This window comes from Anopheles gambiae, chromosome 2 (genome assembly GCF_943734735.2).
Source record: "Anopheles gambiae chromosome 2, idAnoGambNW_F1_1, whole genome shotgun sequence".
In the NCBI taxonomy this organism is placed as follows: Eukaryota; Metazoa; Arthropoda; class Insecta; order Diptera; family Culicidae; genus Anopheles; species Anopheles gambiae.
The window spans coordinates 67165566-67179652 of record NC_064601.1 but is presented as its reverse complement, the minus strand read 5'-3'; the positions used below and the strand labels follow the sequence as shown (position 1 = coordinate 67179652).

At 39.2% G+C, this 14087-nt stretch overlaps 1 protein-coding gene across 2 annotated transcripts in view; it reads left to right on the top strand.

The window, feature by feature from the left end:
* Positions 1-2776: 2776 nt before the first annotated feature.
* The window catches only part of LOC1278440 (neuropeptide SIFamide receptor), a 59135-nt gene continuing 47824 nt past the window's right edge, over positions 2777-14087 (top strand). For both annotated transcript variants that reach the window (XM_061644894.1, XM_061644893.1), the window contains exon 1: positions 2777-3497. The gene's annotated coding sequence lies outside the window, so the exon portion shown is untranslated. The remainder of the gene's footprint in view (positions 3498-14087) is intronic.

Here is a 14087-nt window from a genome sequence, read left to right as displayed (position 1 = left end):
TGGGGCGTTCAAACATTTAGGGTACATTGAAAAAAAAATACATTTTATACGATACACCTAACGCGTTGCTTTATTTAAAGAGTGTAGGAAAAGTTCGTTAGAAACGCCCATTGCGATTTGGGTCAACCAGTGCATATAAAACTGAGAATGCAGCTAAAACACCATCGTACAAATTAAAACAATTATCCCTACTGACCTACTGCGATGGGTGCAAAACAATTCTGCAGAAAAATAAGCTTACCTCAGCTTAGACTGTTGGCACTACCTACCCCTTTTCGCGCAGTAAGCGTTGATTTTAAAAACCGAGCGTGGTGGAATTAAAACATTTACCATTTCGCGACGACAGAAATGCCCGGCTGCTACCTGTAGCCGTTTTGAACACATTCAGCTTTACGTGTTTTTATGCGCCGTACAAACGCCTAGGCTGCGCCTACCCTGCGTTCCCCCATAGCTGTGCAGCCGTGAGTTTTAACGGACGTTTTATTTCTACCCCAATGTGTCGACGCCTTGTTTAAGGGAGGACAACATATAAAAAGTGGGCAGTGAGCTTCCTTCTTTACTACCAATTACCACCAACGGTTACAGAAACATTAAGAAGAAGCGACAGTAACTTGCAACGGTAGCAGTTTTGTCATAATCAGAGCTGTTGGTGAACCCCCTGGTTGGGCCGTGGTTCTATCTAGTGTTTTGTGTTGATGAAAAACTACCTTGACGAAACTGCCAACGGTCAAAACCAACTGCTCCTATAGTGTCATCAGTTTTACCCCGTACCCGGGCATGTACCCTCCAGTTCGTGGGGGGAGGGGGGAGGAATGCCCGCCCGGTTAACGACAACAACCGGGTGCGCGGCGCTGGATGGATTTGCTAGCCTGGATATTGAAAATGGTCACATATATAAGGTGAGGGCAATTATGCTTATGCTATCAGTTGATGGTTGAACAGTATTGCAACAGCACCTCCGATCAGCAGAAGAAAGCCGAGCTCCGATCACCGATAGTTGAGTCAGTGTGTTTCTGGAGATCGAGTACAGTACGTGACGATCGTGTGAGGTTCATTGTTTCACGTCCCGGCTCACGGCTTAGGGCGAATGTCGGAGTAGTCGCTTGTGATTGAATTGACAAAAAGTGACTAGACCGAACACTCGTATCCTAAATCGTTGAAAAAATCGTCAGTGCAAAACAAGAAAAAGACCAGTGCGTGTAGAGAAGAATGAATAGGTTCGTTTGAGACAGAGAGAGAGAGAGAGAGAGAGAGATGAAGAGAGAAATTATCAAGTGTTTGAAGTCTGAAGGAACTCCCGGTGTGATATGTGAACAGTAAAGCGTTATCGCCCATATCACAGCAGTAGTTACCTACTAACTTTGCACTTTCAGGCACCGATGGAACGAGACGAGGTGCAACGTGCAGGACAGTGCTTGAAGTTGAAATCGTATATCTGTGTGTGCGCGTGTGTATTGTTTTTAAAGTTAGAAAGTAGAGTAAGGAACTAGGGTGTCAATATTGAAGGAACTTCTGCTGTGATCTGAGTTATAGATCATATCACAGTAGTTGTACTTTAATGTCGACATATCCATTAGCAGCGAGGATCGTTCAAGTTCAAGCCGATGGGCGAGTGTTACTTTGATCAAAACAGTGCTATATCGACGAAGAAGCGCGAGTCTACACATCGTTATGCGACTAACTTCGTTCAGGTGATGTTCATTAAGCAAATTCCATCACTGGGCAAAGTTTGTCGCATAAACCATTTCAATAGCCACAACACAACCATCACCACCACCACCACCAGTTTAATTTAGTAACATGCTACCACTCTTTTAAGCTTATGACCAACAGATACGAAAGAATTGCTTTTCTTTGCTAAATAAATTGTGTTATGCACCCAAACATGCTTACCTTGTGCTGTGTTTAAATGAATAGAATCCGAAAAGCTTGCAGCCGCGATCCTTTCCTTTCTAAGCTTCGTTGTCGTGTTCTGCCGTTAATATTTTATCCATGTTATTGATTATGTCTATAGCTATTGAAATGTGCGCCCAACATGGTGCAAACACATCCACTCCTCAAAGTTTGCCGCTCGAGATGCACGCTAACGCGATGGTGTGTCAAAGGTTAGTCGGAGTCGATGTCAAATTATAGGCACCGATTGTTGTTCCACGCTCCAAACAATAACCGTCCGCGAGTGTGGGCGGTTTTTGAGGTACGCCGGGCCGATTGGCGGCTAATTTCGTATGCAAAACCAATTTCCTTTCCTCGGCTCGTTGCCTACAAGAGCAGTTGCCGCCGGTGTATGAAGTCGGTATGCACGTCTGTTCCGATGATGGTCGCCTCGTTAGCGATGGCGGCGCGATACTAATTTACCTCTAACTCAATAACCACCCCGTGCAAGGCGACGGCGACAATCACGGCAATGCCGGGGGTTGGCTTGCTCCCTTAGCTAGCAACAGGTGTGCAAGGGAGGTGCAGTCATTGCACATTGCGAGGAAATCACACATTTCAATCCTGCATCCTGTTGCAAGGTGAAGGCTAGCACAGCAAACCAACCAGTCGCATGAATATTTCTTTTGCTCGAGGCTAGAGAACTCCGCAAGAACAGCCGCTTACAAGCCTCCGTATGCACAACGTGTGCACAGTGCTTGCTCCGTTTCCCGCCACGCTGCCGATGCTGTGCACTGTGAAGTGAACGCTTTCATTCATCGGCTTTATTGTAGTCGCGTAGGAGAAATGTGGTGAGCATGCGTATGGCGAACACGGGCTGTTGTCTTTCCGTCGCAATTGGATGCTGGCCTTTGGAGCCGCTGGTTCGCTGCGATGGTCTCAGTTTCGTGACGGCAGTCCCCACGAGTGGAGGCTATCACACACGTACACGCCTTTTGTGCTGAGTATCGCGAGTGCGTGCTGGTAGCCGTTACAGTCATTCGAAATTTCCATCACCCAAGCCCATTTCCAATGCAACCGTCGTGAGTGTGATCTAGTTGGCATTGATGAAAGCGGATCCAAGTATGCCACTGCTGTCACGCCAAAGTCTGTAATTAGTGCGGAAGCCGTTCGATTCAATCGTCAGTGAAGTGCATCTGAATTGTGTATTATCGAAAGAAATCAACGTTTTTCACGCTGAAATTTAGATCTTCTTCGATTGATTGTAGGTGTGTGTGTGTGCGTCCGTTTTGTTTGTGCAACTATCATCGCAGAGAATGAGAATAATTTGGTCGCTGTGTTTAGCAAACTAGTACGCATCCTTCAGACAAGATTACTCTAGTGTAAGTCATCCTTGTGCGTGTGTGTGTTGGTTTGTGTTTCGTATTGTACAGTGCACCAGCAGTACATGATGGCATTGTCCTTGCTAATTGTGTGTGCCACACCGCTGAATTACAGTGAACAGATGAGAGTGATTGGTTTGTACAGTGGAAGTTGGGGGTTTTTATTTTAAGTGCAGCTAAAACTAAAACGTGCTACGCAAAGTATTGATTTGCCATACATAAAGTACAAAGCCAGGTACAAAGGTGAGTGGTTGTTGTTTCGTTTCGTGTCGTTTTCATACTACATACATTCTAGGCATGAACCCACGACGGGTATGTTGTTAACAAACTGTGTACCACGGGACCACCCCAATTATTGCTTAAATTATTTTTATGTTAAATAAAGTATGTTATAATTCAATACGTGGTTTTTCAAGGATGAAGTGGATTATAATAATTTTGCACCATTTTTACTTCAAATGTAATGTTTTTAGAGGTTTGTAATGTTCTATGAAGGACCATGTAAAAAGCACAATTTATGTTACAGTACTTTTCACAAAACGGCTACGATTTTAGGAACAAGGGTATTTGCGACTGAAAAAAACCATGTCACGCGCCGTTTAATGGATGGCGTACAATTATTCCTTTGAGCTAAATAAATGGTCAGTGTATTTATTTAAGAGGATAATCGTATGGATACACGATTTAAAGAATCATGTGCTTGATGAAGCGTAAACTAGAAACGGTTTCTGTTGAAGTTTCATTTATTTCTTTGATGCTCGCCAATGAAAGTCAAAGATTGCGTGTTTTTTATCACCGATAATCACCCCCTCCAAATCCCCTCCCCCACCAAACGAATTTGGAAATTTTGGAATGCCTGTATCGGTTGATTTGATTATATACTGTACAAACAACCGTTGATAAATACTGTGACACAAAAGTTAAATTGAAATTCAATGCTTTGCAATGGAGAGCAAGACCTATCTATCATTTGCCATTAGCTATAATTCAATTTTTGTGATCTATTGCTGCGGCCCCATGGCGTTTGTTGCTGGTTATGGAATGAATAATTTAATTAGCGAGCAAGAGATACTACTCCGGTCCAGTTGTTGTGTTAATGGTGTGTAATACGCGACTCTCTGGCAGGCCTGTCGCCATCACAGTTCCTTCCTTTGAAGCCTTATCTGTCAGGCGAAGGTAAATGAGGACCTTCGAATTAAAAGGGTTCCATACCATTCGTTGTTTCATTTTTACCGGACAATTTTCATGTCATTGTAGACACTTCTCTTACACCATGCTTGACAGTGCTTTTATCGTAACATCACAAGAGACGGATGATTCGTAGGCAAGCTTAAGCGAATGTTTGGCTGCGATGATGCCACTTGCAGAAATGTGTCATGCTAGACGTTTCGTGAAATCTGGAAAACTCATGCCATGGGTCGTTAGGGGTTTTCGCACTGTTCTTCTAATTGAGTCTAGATCGCCCATCGTCTCATACAAAAAGCGATGCAACAAAGCAGTATTTAAAAAATACTGGCGCCACACTCGGCAGAACATAAATAAGCTTTTGGGTGGTTTTAATTTATGTTAATTCGGTTGTCGTTTAATTTACCCTTACTGCATACAAAATGGATCAAAATTATACACAGATCTTCGAGATGTATTGTGGTCACTTAAAACAAAAAACTGAAACCCTCAAAACACTACAATGATGCCAAATTTTACAAAGGTTAGGCCAACTGTAAAAAGGGATTCAAGTAAGATTCACGTTTGTTTGAACGCAGATACCAGAACGAATGCAAATAAGCGTTTATTAACAGGTCGTTCTATTTCGTGCACGGTTGATCATACCATCAACCAACAAAAGTAGTAAACAAGCATATAAACATGCTGCCCACCAACAGAATGCCTAAGCGGCTTCAGTAGTGCAGGCCCTTGATTGGTGTTGAAGCGAATTAAACGAATTAGTCGCGCATTTCTTAGAACCTTTGATTTTGGGGGTCTGTTCAATGTATTAAACGAAATTATGTTCCCAGTTGTCGTGCACTCTCAACATGTTCACTTGGGCTGTAAGTAAACTGATGGAAGCTATTCATAAAGTTTATCAAATTGAAAAATCGAATTAAATTGTTCGGCCACTTCAACGCGGCATCTGCGACTGTCGCCAAAGTGTTGACAGAGAATCCTTCGCTGTTATTCCAACGGCATGCTGCGACGACGCTCGAGAATAGAGGCAAAATGAGACATTAGTCGGCTGTGGCCTTCAACAACACTTCCATACAGCTGGTGCTTGTCAATAAAAATGACAATCAGTTAAGAACGCTCTTTGAGAATAGGCGGGACTTTGGGGGTTGTTTTCAGTCGGCACGATTTCGTTATACGATAAAAGGCTTTGTTGGTTCCGAGATTGTACGATAAAAATACAGCTTCAGTTGCCGCGTTACCATTTGGATATTGTAAATAAATTAAAATAAATTATGTGCAATTGTAGTTATATTCAAAAAAGTTCATTTGAAAACATTCTCACCTCTTCTTTGTTGCATACAGTGTATAAACTTCCCAAAAATAATGGTGAGCGCATGTATGTATGAAATTTCAGTACAAAAATTGGTAAACGTAGATTAAATTACACTTATAACTTGATCAATGAGGTTAATTGGTTTGAACAACTGTGTGTCCCTGTTATGTGAATCCACGTTGTACTTGTTGTTCTTATTACATGTATTTATTGATTTCCGTACCTGTGTATCAGAGGACAGGAAAATTGACACGAAACAGTTAAAACATATATTATATCACTTCTCAATAACTGTAAAAAAAATAATATTTTCAAAGATAAGCAGAAGTTATTATAATTAGTTATTGTAGCATATTTTACATTGATCGTATTCGTGTTATTCGAAGAATGTTTAAACCTTTTAAAACTTGAGCAACAATTTTCTTACCTGCAAGTAAGTAGCAGATACCTAATTAACTAATCTTCGATGTGTATAATCAAGAACTACTTTCAGTGTATTTTATCTTCATCCTATTCAACCAAGTCTGTTACTAAAGATTGTAACTAAGTTAATTGCACTGAATTACGAATGAGCAATCCTAGTTTCTTCAAATTGACTGAGAAGCTGGTTTCACCACAGGTTAAAAGTTGTAAATGTCTTTCAGTATTTAGTTAGATTTTTTCTCATTAGTTGGTATTGTGGTCGTAAAAGTGGGGTTTGTTGAGGCTGTTAAATATTTTATGCTGATTTTAATTGATATACCGTATTGCATCGAATTACGGACACATAGGACATTTTTGGCATGGAGTATTTTCTTACTAATTCAAAACTTAATCGGCCAAAACTTTGTTTACTGAAACTGAAACTGAAACTCAGTTTACTGAAACAAACCTTCTTAACTTGAGAAAACAATTAAGATTTCTCATAATTTTACTCGAAAAATCGCAAAAACTCATAAAATTTTCAACGATATTTTGAGTCATATTCCGGACAGTTTCATCTTCATGTTTCATATTACGTACGTTTTGATTCAAATTCCGGATAGTCACGAAATTTCGTCAATAAGCTTCACTTTCACACACACACACTACACCTTTTTTTGTTTTTAACTTACTATATGATCCGGACACCCAATTATGAGGATCAGCGTCCTCCTGAATCGATAGGGCGGACGATCTTATTGACAACAGAGTTTGAGTGTTGCTTTTCTCTTGTACTCGTAGATGCATTTTACCGAAGTACTGCTGCGCGATTTGTCGATCTTCCCCATACGGTCATTATTAAGGCATTTGTCACATCTATCTTCAAATATCGTTGCTTTATTATTATTACTGTATCTTTGTTCTTGTAATTATCACTGCAATTAATCCATTTTTTCCAATTAATCACAATTTTCTTCGGCTGTCCGGAATTTCAAACAAAGTAAAAAAATATCTTGCTAATTCTGGACAGAATTAAAAACGTGTTGTAATAAAAATTAGAGCATCATTTGATAAAATGCTGTTCCTTTAACGCTAAAGGAACCTCGACAATGGACTCTGATGTACTTCAATGCATCTGAACCAGACTTCGAAGATTTTACACCGGCGTAGGCTTTAAGCAAATCTGCCAAGAAAGCCTCCGATGGAGAACTGCCCAACAGAATATATTTATTTACGATGACAACAGAGCCTACGTGAGGTCAGACTTTTTTTAATTGATTCTACTACATCATGGCAATCATCTAAACATTTAAAAGCGGCCTGGCCAGGCACAAAATATGAAGAAATTAAATTAAAACATAATGAATGTCCGGAGTTAAAAGCTGCCCATTATTTGAATCGTAACGGTATACGAACTCCCAAGGTCCTCAAGTAGCAATGTCACATGTATGTCATACATACTTTTCTTTGTTTTTTATAGTTTATTGACTTTAATTAAACTTAACAAACTCTTAAGCTTGATAAGAAAATTTGAATGATTTACTGGTAGGATGAAATGACGGTTGCAATGCCAATTCGTTGCGTTGCGTTGTGTCGAGCAAACCATGTTTTTGTGTGAGGTTAATCATGCTAAAACAAGTATAGGTACAACCCTTGCTTATCCTCACATTCGAATTTGAATTCGAAGAACAAACCCCAATGGGAGCAAGCGTGAAAGCTACGTGACGGGTAAGTTCTACAAAAGACTAACCTCAAAAGAGACTGTTGGGAATACCTGTTCCGTGCATTGCAGTCACATCCATAGGCAATATAGCGCATCATTCGTTCGATCCGAAATGGATAAATTGATCAACTACTCACTTTGCGCTATCAACACGTACTCACCAATTCCTTTGAGAAGCAACATGAGACAGCACACTAGCTACGAAGGACTTTTACAAGTGATAAAAAATGTGTGTGTATGTGTGTGTGTGTAGTGAAAGATGCTGTTGGGAAAGGGAAGTACGTGAATTCTCATACACTTACTCAGTTTCAAACGAATGCTTCCGTCCCAGCGCAGGGATTTATGCTGCGATTGTGTTGCCCTTCGGATCGGTTACAACCGTGGGCTACCCGTGGCCATCCATCATTTCACGCAGCGTTGGTGGTAGGAAGTAGGAGCAAAAAAGTTCAAAATTGAAAAACTTACCAGATTCCACTTCTGGCGGAAATGGAACTTGGTTGATGCCCAACCGGACGGTTTTCGCTAGATGATGACGCTGGTGGTGCAAATGACTCGCTCGAAGCTAAAGTGCAGCAAAGAGCCACCCAAACCGTGATTCTTGCTGCACAGCTTAAGCGGTGTGAAGAAATCTCATCGCATTCGTTTCGAGATTGTCGTTCATAAAATTGCTCCTAGCGAAATAAGGCGGAAAGAAGTGGAAAACCCGGAAATTGATTGAGCTGGAAAATGTGCAGACGGGACAATATTTCTTTTCGTTAGCTTTTTGACACCTGCATCAATTTTCTGATAGTGAAAATGCGAACGAAAAATAGTTTTCTAATGCTACACTTTTACTTAATAGTTACAGGGTAGGGTGAAAATTATATATGCGACATTTATGAACGTTATCAATTCTTTAAATCAGGTATGTCAAACTGGCAGCCCGCGGGACGCATGCGGCCTCCTGAGGGTTCTGTATGTGGTCCGCGACGCTGTGAAGTTATGATTAATCAAGTCTATATTCGAAATGGAACACCTTTATCATCGATTTTCGAGATAGATATTGCGACACGCAAAACGAATTTTCAGGTTAGCAGGTTGCCCGCCAAACAGATGAGAGTTTGACGCAAGTCTGCTTTAAATTATAATGTTCAATAAAAGAGAATATGCTGACCTACCCCTATTCCGTGCATTTTTATTTCCTTTTTATATCGACGAACATCTCGTCCAATATTTTATACTAAAATGTCTTCCAATTCCATTTTTGTGGTATTAAAATCTCTGGGTAGTCTCATTATTGCATTATTTGGCTAAACATTAAAAGTTTATCATGAGGAACAAATTTTTATTATTATTATTATCAAAATTAACAAAATAGTGTTTAATACATGAACATTTTTTCTTATTGACTAACCATCACCATCAGCCATTTGGCATTTGAGGTTAATAAATGAATAAATGGGGAATAATTTATTTATTTATTTATTTATTTATTCGTAATGTAAGATGTAAGATGTGTCCTAATGTAAGATAGGACATCACGTATCAATCACATAGAAATGTGTACACCGTTAAAACCCATGTTTTAAGCTATTTTTGAAAGATTGGAACGTATTGCAGAAATCGAACAAATGATTCACCTCATTAAATGTCCTACTCTTCGAACTAAGTGGATCATTGTGGCCGTAGACAGTTCGCCGTCGAGTCATATAAGAAAAGTAATAAGAGATGTATAAAATGTAGTTGTATATTGAGACATCTTTATAAGTTAAAATTGTTTACTAATAACTAAGTATTAACGGCTTAATAAAAACCATCTGTTCATTCAGAATGGATAACCTTTTTCCTGCTAAGCTTGCAGCTCGTAATCATACTAGCGCAGAAAAGTGAGGGGCACAGTATTCAACAAAACCCGTTTTTGGTCAATCGGCAGATCAAAACAAAGAATAATGCAAATATACATCATACCATGAGTATGAAGGTATTAGGAGTCTGTTTTCTGGTAAGAAGTTATTTGTTTATGTTTTTAGTTCGTCTAGGCGCACGATATGACAAACAAGCTCAATCAGCTTGCGCTTTATATATCGAACTTAAGTATAACTGCGTTTAAGTAACATCAGCTTTGTTTTTTTCCCAATAACTTCTATTTACTGTGCTGCGTAAGTATGTATTATTCTGTTTGCTCTTCTCATTCGTGAGTCGTCGATTTGATCATGAGGGGTTTTTATTCATGTCGAGCGTATTAAAAAATACTAAAAAATACAAATGGTTACCATATTCGCCAGTTAAGCGTCCAACTTAATTGCTCAAACAAACTCATCTATACGTAGCGCTAAAAACGACTTAGTTCAGTCACCCTTTCGTAATACTAGCATATGAGAGCTCCCAAGAATATTTAAATGGAATTCGCACGAGCCATCGTGTTTAGTCTAAAATATACCTTTTCGCTATGTACGTGACACATACTAATTTGCAGCACGAAATCGTAGGGATAGGTTGCTTGAAATTGTACTGTATCATGGATTTTCTGGCGGGCCGTTATCATTTCGCGAGAACTGAAATCGAATTTCCTTTTCCAGGTCAATCATAAATCATCCTTGCCATGCCCGGTATTGGGAACGATAAGATTTTCTTCTGGAAAATTAGTACGCATGAAAATCGCACCGGATCAGGTTTTGGGTGTTTCGGGTGTTGTAAATCAATTTTCTAATTTATTAGCCCTCCATGGCCGGGGCCAGCTTTGACAGCCGCTAGATCGAATGCTGAAGTGATATTGCTCGTCATCATTGGAATAATCACCATCCAAGTAATGCGATACGATTGTTTTATTTTCCCTCTTATCAAACACGCACGTTATGGATGAATACGGTGGGTGAGTAATTTTCGCTGTTTCCCGAAGCGCGCAGTAGCATATGGACGCAACCATCACTCATGGAAAGAAAGGTATGGGTCATCGTGTGATGTGGCTCATCTCTCCTTGTCCATTCGTTTTGCGTTGTTGCTACACAAAAGAAGTCGGCCCTGTCGCCACCAACGGCTCGATCGGGTTACACTCTACGTCATTGCATGACTAATAATGTCTGTTCCATGATCGGATTATGTCGCTTGGCCGGGTTGGATGTCACTCTTGTCAAGGTTAGAACACTGGAAAAGATAAATTAAAACCCATCCCTTGCGGCCTGGAATGGAAAGTTATTTCAAAAGAATGCAGACCAAATTTGGCACCATTAAGAACAAAGAGTGTAATCGTAGCGTAATTGCCAAGTTGCACTATCCACGGGTCAAATATTGCCATTGCAATGCGGGACTGCTTCACACAATGCCAGAAAGCAAAGCGGGGAAGGAATCGGTGGAGTAGGAAGTATTTAAAATGAGCACAAAAGCTGGTGGGATAGATGAAAAAATGGTCGCTAATGGATTCTTTTGAAAAATACATCCCTTGACCGCCAGAGACTCGCCGTCTGTGTAGTATATAATATTTTCGATCTGGCAAACCTATGGTTAACAATACTTGTTCTAAGCATTCTACTAAACATATTAAAGTGGAATATACATATTGCCATAATGAACTTTAAAGAACAAAGGCGTGGTTAATGTGTTAAAAATGTACTTTTGCAAATTTTACAATACGCTAGCCGATAGATAAATAATAAAATGATGTACATTACACATTGATATTAGTCTACATTTAGCTCTGTATCATTCGTCATCCTTCCAAATAAAATGCAACAATAACGCTAAATTCAATCTTTGCGCAACCAAGTATACCAACACACATCTAAACTTTGTCGCAAAATTTTTGAGGAAATGTTTGCGGAAATGCTGTGAGTGAATACATTTTAAAGAATTCTTATGATGACACTTATTGCTTCCACATGCTAGGGGCCAGCATATCTTGCTAGCTTATGGGTAAGACAAAAGTCGCGTGATTATATTTAATATACGTTCGTTGTTACAAGAAAACAAATATCGACACAGTTTGAAGCCTAGTTTGTACTGCCGCGAGGAATCTCGTAAGATGCAGGGTGACCGATCGTAATTACAATTCAAATTAAAACTTAAGCACCACTTTGAGACGAACATCAGTGTGCACCTTTGAAGCGGCACGTCTTGGCTGATAATTTGAAATTATTATCATTTTTCTCTTGCTCATTTAACAAGCTCTTGCTCCTTTCTAGATCTACAAACCATCCGAAGCAGTGCTGGCAGGAATGCATTATGTAAAGAAATATAAACGTAAATTGAACCGACCTTAAAAACTTCATGTTTTTGCTGTTCCTTTCTAGAAGAGTACCACTATTAATGTCTAAAGCCGTGGGCGAATAGTAATCACCAGCTCCGTGGTCGGTTATATTTGGTGTTTACTTATTTTCTGCTTGTGCATAAAACACACCAACAACCAACGGACCATTTGTTTCGCAATTGCTTGTGTGCAATTTTGATCGCTGGTTGTGTGCAAAGAAGGTTGTTTTTGACATTCACTCTGGTTTCATTGTGTATTTTTGGACCTGCTGAGTGTTTTTTGAATTCATAACACATTTTATACATTCTCTAGTTTAATATAATATGATTACAAAACCAATTTTGTACGAGTGGATGGATAAAATCCGTCTAGTTTTAATTTTTAATTTTTGTTGTTGTATTTTTTACGCACTTCATGGTATTTAAGGTATCTTTAACGTTTATTAAGGTACCATTATGGGAGTATAGATGTGATTCAGAATGCGAAAAAGTAATCTTTTTTGTTCTGCTTTCTTATTTTGTTTTTCCCCTTTTTCATTTATTTTGATCAATTTTTGCTATTGCATAAAATATTGTAGATCGATAGCATAAGTAAAACCGTAGGAAGTTTTAGCCACTTTACAGGCTACCCGTTGGCTTCATTTTATTACCGTTTAACCAAATGTTGTCATTAAAGCAAAAATTGACAATAAACTAAATCATAATAAGGCGCGTGGCCATGACTGCGACAGAATGCTGCAACATTTGCTAATTATTGCCAAAAAGCTTTTCAACATCAACAAAAAGCAATTCTCTTCATCACTAAAAAAACTTAGTATTGTTCTAATTGTTTATAAATAACTGTAAATAAGAATTATAAAGAGCAAAGTTATGATTTTTCCTCCATAAGGTTCACAAAAACCTACCTAAACAGTTGCAAAACAATCGATGGGAATGCCAATAAAACTGTTGGTTCCAGTTTTTTGTTAAGAAAAACGACCAATTTGCCAGGTTTCGTTTGGTAAACTATATTTTTTTACTATTCCAGGCGAATTCAAAAAGTTTAAATAAAAGGTATAAAGCTTACGTTTTGACACAATTGTTACCATTTGGTTTGTTTTGTGTCCAAGCGCCGATATCAGCTTTAAATAAAAACTTTTGTAATTTTAAATCCAATTCATTTTTACAAAATTTGATAGCAGGATTGTACATACAAAATATCATCAAAACATTGCTAGCAGGATATTTGAAATGATTGTTTATCTTTACAAAAGTAGCTTCCATTTCATTGCATTCACCATTTCACGTTGCAAAGCACGGGTTTATTGCATAGTTCGGTATACGAATCTCTGCTCCACAAACAAAGTTCACCCTATTCATACATACCGATTCAGTATTGCTCATTTTTACTCTGCTCATAAATATATTGCACATCCCACACTTGGTCTGTTTGTTTCGTGCAGTTTGCCGAAACAAACTTCTACCTTCCAGCGAAATTAGCCTCAAATTACGTGGCGAGCGTAGTGTTCCAGCTAGCCGTACAGTTTTAACCCAGTTCGTTTACCACATTCATATGAGCTGGGTACTTCGCTTGCCCATCATAAAAAAAGAACCCCACTGATTGCTTTGTTTACTAAGCAGCATTACACGGCACTAATAAAGTTAAACGGAAGCCGCGGCTACTTCCAACTTTAGTAATGCTTTTTGTTTTGCTTTCAACGCCGCGCTCCATACCTTTTGTACAGTTGGTGCCGGCAGAGGGGTTATTCTGTCGCTTTACACGCTCCGTACAACCGTGCAACGAGTGTGGTAATAAGCAAATAATACCAATTTGGTGGACAAATAAATATAAAATATCTCTCCATTTTGTCTCGAGACGACTGCAGGTGGCCAAAAGTGTGTCAGCAGCAAACACAAATGTGTAGTGCCGAATAATGCAATTTAATGCGAGTACAGGTAGTCTCCGCGATACGCAGTACAGCAATTATCCGATATAAACCGTTGTACGGAA